Below are 5237 nucleotides of genomic sequence, written 5' to 3'. Positions count from 1 at the left end.
GGGACTCCAGAGCCTATACAAACAAAGAATAAATACGTATTAAATACGACCAATCATGCCTGCTTGAAGGCGGAAACAGACTTGTGAACATTAGCATGTGCACATTATGCCAAATGGAGCTCAATTCCCTGTTCCAAGCACCGCTACCGCTCATAAAGTGATTTCTTTCTTGGTTTTCAGTTTATGTATTGTTGGTATAAAAAGGCGGATCATAATCTTGACCAAAAATGAGGCAATATGAAGAAGAAGAGTACATTGGCTCTCCCATAAAGACTTTATACTGTTTGCATGTGTTAACACTTTCACGCTGAACCATTTAAGCTCTATTTTACAATATCCGATCTACAAAACCACAATGTGTTGCATCTTGTCTTGTTTTTTTTAAATTAGAGTTTTTGAAAAACTTTTTTAAATCTTGAAAAATCTTCACCTATGACAAGCCCAAAATATGGATGCCAGAGTTAATGTGGTTTAAATAACAGCAGATTTGCAGATTTGACTGTAGAGATTTGTGCAACTGAAAGTGAAAAGAAAGCCCACCTAGAAAGTCATGTGGTTGACTGCTGTGAAGTCCCATATGGTCCCGTGAAAAAGTGATTGCAGCTGTTTTCCTTCATGACTCAAAGAACTTTGAAATAAAACGCACTCTGCCCCCTGTGGCCGCACACAAGAAAAATGCCAGCACATCTTTAATGTTCCAAATTTGATGAGCATCCAGCTCCCATTCTGACTCCAAGGACCACAACAAATATTTTTGCTAATGTTTGTGGCTCCATAATCAGGAACTATGATGTATGATGTATATATTGTGGACTTTTGAATTTTCCTTTTGAAGGCCTATTCCAATTGCTGGGCAAAAACCACACTCGCAACTAATCAAATCATATGTTTGATTCGGTTCAAAATGTGGAATTGTTTGTGTCTTTCCCCTGTAATGAAAAATGTAAACAGCCTGGAGTTGCAGGCGGGACGAAAGGAACATTGTATAAGTCAATAACTCTGGAGAAATAACATAACAATAGGCTGTCGTTTATGTAGACACTGGTTAAGAGAATTACTATTGTCTTCTGCTTGCCATGACAAAATCGGGGTGGAGACAGGTTGTGGGATTGTAGAGAGGAGATGTGAATTGCTGAGGAGTATACCCTGGGGACAGCATTGCAGGAGAAAGGCACTGAATGAGGCATGCGGGCAGGGGTGGATTACAGAACAGGCTTAAAGGCCCAGGTCCAGAGGCCCAATATACCACTTGACTGTATGCTCCTTTAAATATGTTTCAGTGAAGACATTACCTGAGATTCCTTTCATGAACATAAAACATACATATTTTGAACAATTTATAGGCGCCTATTGCAAAAATCAGGGGATGTCCTATTATATTGTTAAGCCAATTATCGTCACATTTCAAGAAACATAATCTTGTGTGGGGCTACAAAATGTACTTTCCCATTAGACTATAATGAGTAGATACATGCATGCAAATAATGCATCACATCACACCATATAACCCTGGCAGGTGTTGTTGTATTGTTGTTGTTTTTTTAATCAAAAGCAAAATGTTAAGGAGGAATAAACTAACCAGAGTAAAATGTTTTTAATATAGGCATATATCTGGATAGTTTTGTTTCTCCATCTGTTCGTGGTTTGTGGTTCATTCGTGGTTCATTTAGATGCACTTCCTTAATTTGCTCAAAATTGATTGATTTTCTCAAAAATGTTGTTATATTGGATAGTTTTGTTTCTCCATCTGTTTGCAGTTTCATTTAGATGTACTTCCATAATTTGCTCAAAATGGATCAAAGAATCGTTTTTTTCTAAAATGATGTTATATATAGATAGTTTTGTTTGTCCATGTGTTTGCAGTTTCATTTAGATGTACTTCCTTAATTTGCTCAAAATGGATCAAAGAATTGATTTTCTCAAAGAGATATTTGCCTTGAGGTGAACAGAAATGTGAACAGTGCTTTTGGAATTCACAGAGAGTGTTCTGTGGTCAGAGGTGGTGATATAGGCCTACTCATCTCTGAGAAAACTGGTAAATGCAATCTGTTACTGAAATACTGAGAAACAATCTCAGGTTACATACCTGAGATTGTTTCTTGGTATTTGTAACAGATTGCATTGCATGAAAGGATTAGCCTATCTGTTTAATTATACAAGCAGGTTTTAACGAGACAACTTATTGACTTCGAAATAAACTTTGGTGCTCACTGACTTGACATGTTGGTCTGTTTTATCCAGTGGTGGACAAAGTACTCAACCCAAGTACTTGAGTCAAAGTATATCTCCTGGTCAGATGATCTTACACAACTACAAGTGAAAGTTGTAGTTGAGTTAAAGTTCTGCAGTACTTGCCTTTAACGTAATGTACTGTAATATTCAAAAGTACATGCTTTGAGAAATACTTAAGTATTCAAAAGTACAAATTACAAAGATTTATTTTTAATATCAATGGACCTCAGTTTTCATGAAGATTCTGACATTCACCAATGTTTAAGGATTTAAATTACATGCATATTCTTTATCATATCTTTAGAGCAGCAGTTCTCAAAGTGTGGTCTGGGGACCCATAGGGGTCCTTGAGAGAGTTCCAGGGGGTCCACAGCAAAACGAGGAACAGTTGAACCCTATTTTATACTTTGTTTGAAAATAGCTGATCTACAAGCTCACAACGTGTCCCATTACTGCCCATTTTGAGCTTGTGGATCAGCTATTTTCAAATCATTTTGATAAATCTTCTCTTATGCGGGCCCCAGGCAGAAACTATTTTCAGATGGGGGTCTGCAGCCAAATACACGTCAATTTGGGGTCCTTGAAAATGTTTGAGAACCAGTAGAGATTTACAATCCAACCCGAACAGACCCGGTTGAGTTGAAGGTTAGCCCAATACATTGCTGTGTTGAAATGTAAACATTTGCCAAATTATAATACTGTCCAGAAATGTTTAATAATAGTGACATTGGTAAGCTCACACCGCATTGTATCACGACACGTGCTTGTACATGTTCTATTTTCACTATATTTGAAATAGCGATTCAAGGATTAATTCATAACATACTTTTTCCCTTCCTATGGGAGTCAAAAGTACAATATTTGTCTTTGAAATGTAGTGGAGTGACAAGTATCACAAGTATCCAAAAACACAAATACTCAAGTAAAGTACAGATACTCAAAAGTGTACTTAAGTACAGTACTCAAGTAAATGTACTTATAGTTATACTGTCCACTACTGTTTTTTTTACCTAGTTCCTCCTTCATCCTCCCTCTCTCTAGACCCAGTACTTCCTGTTTATTTCCACTGTCTGCTTTAAAGCAAAGCAGAAATACTAAATGAAATATTTAAATATTTATTGTACAGGGACTATATACAAATACAAAACTAAAAAGATACTATTTAACAGATTTAACCTCTATTCTATATAATAGCTTCTTAAGACCCTATTCAAATGACAGAATGGTGTCCATTTCAATATCATATTGTATATTCAGACCGCAAGTAGGGTGAACAAATTAATTGACTACTCTTGAGAATTAAGTCATTCACATAATATCTATTAGCCTTCCAAATGGATGAGTGCACTTCAGCAACTAAATCCTAATCCTTATCCAAGATTCCTTGTCAATGTTTAGTGACATCAACTGAACTGCTTGCACATTTCCCATAGTGCCACCAGAGGTCAGGCTGCTCCTAACCACCCAGCCTAAACCCCTTCCTCTGTTATTTTTTAGAGCACACTTGCTTCAGCACCACCACCAGCCTGCAAAGTGAGACCTCCTCTACTGTCACTCCAGTCATATTAGAGGACATCAGCGCGGATCTCTCTGGAGGGTGGACTTTCATATTTCTGAATGTCGAGGTAGATTTTCACAGATAACACGGCTAACTTTATCATCTCCTCGCCGTCAAATAAATGTCACGTCACACATTCTCAATCCCCCTGCCTGCCCTAGCCTGTAGGAATGCTTGAAAGCGTAGCGCGGCATGGTTGCCATGGGAACAGGATTTTCCCGGTGACGGAGATAAGGGCTCCATCATCACCGAGGATGATGTCAGCGGAGCCCCATGGATGGCACATTGTTCTCTAGAGGGAATCATACTTTTCTGGCGCCACAAACAAACACAATATTGGCAGTCATCTTATGTTATTATTCTGTGTGTGTGTGTGTGTGTGTGTGTGTGTGTGTGTGTGTGTGTGTGTGTGTGTGTGTGTGTGTGTGTGTGTGTGTGTGTGTGTGTGTGTGTGTGTGTGTGCGTGCGTGCGTGCGTGCGTGCGTGCGTGCGTGCGTGCGTGCGTGCGTGCGTGCGTGTGTTTGTGTGTGAGAGAGAGGAGGGGGGTGCTGGCAGAAAGGTGTGAAGGTGTGAACATACAGCATGTGCAAGTTGGTGTGTGTGTGTGTGTGTGTGTGTGTGTGTGTGTGTGTGTGTGTGTGTGTGTGTGAGTGTGTGTGTGTGTGTGTGTGTGTGTGTGTGTGTGTGTGTGTGTGTGTGTGTGTGTGTGTGTGTGTGTGTGTGTGTGTGTGTGTGTGTGTGTGTGTGTGTGTGTGTGTGTGTGTGTGTGTGTGTATGAGCACGTGTGTGCCAAGATTCACACTCTGTTTCCAGAGATGGTTGAGAGTGAGAGAGATCCACAATCCAGCAGCCCTGTTTCTATAAGTGCATAACGGAGTAAACTCAGTCATAAAACACACAGGAGGAACATTTGTATGCAAAATATCACCATGACCTTTTCATCCAAAAGGTGAGTGACTGCACCACTGAATACATATCTCTGTCCACGCTCGCCCATCCAGGGAAACACATAGAGAAAGTGACAAAGAGAAAGAGAGAGAGAGAGACAGACAGACAGACAGACAGACATAGAGCGAGAGAATAGAGTGGGAGGGGACACAGTCACATCAGCAAACAGACATTAATGCTTTCCCCGTTTTTCGATTCTTGTCTGTCTGTCTCTCTCTCTCTCCCTCTCTCCCTCTCTCCCTCTCTCTCTCTCTCTCTCTCTCTCCCTGTCTCTTTTTCTCTCTCAGTCCCCACCTTCCCCTCCTCTGCTCCTGTCACCTCTCCTCCTATACACACAAACTCAGGCGAAGCATCGGCTTGGAAGAAAGCTTCCCCAACGTTGTCTCCTCTCTCTCACCTGTTCCTCCTCCGCTGACCGCTCTGCACCGCTATCCGGGGTCAATTTGTTTCTTATTTTTTCTTTCTTTCTTTCTCTCCGGCCCCCCCTGCACCCTACCTA

The sequence above is a fragment of the Gymnoscopelus braueri genome (genome assembly GCF_963280865.1).
Source record: "Gymnoscopelus braueri genome assembly, chromosome: 12".
In the NCBI taxonomy this organism is placed as follows: Eukaryota; Metazoa; Chordata; class Actinopteri; order Myctophiformes; family Myctophidae; genus Gymnoscopelus; species Gymnoscopelus braueri.
The sequence above is the reverse complement of the archived record's forward strand: the minus strand, read 5'-3'. Positions refer to the sequence as shown.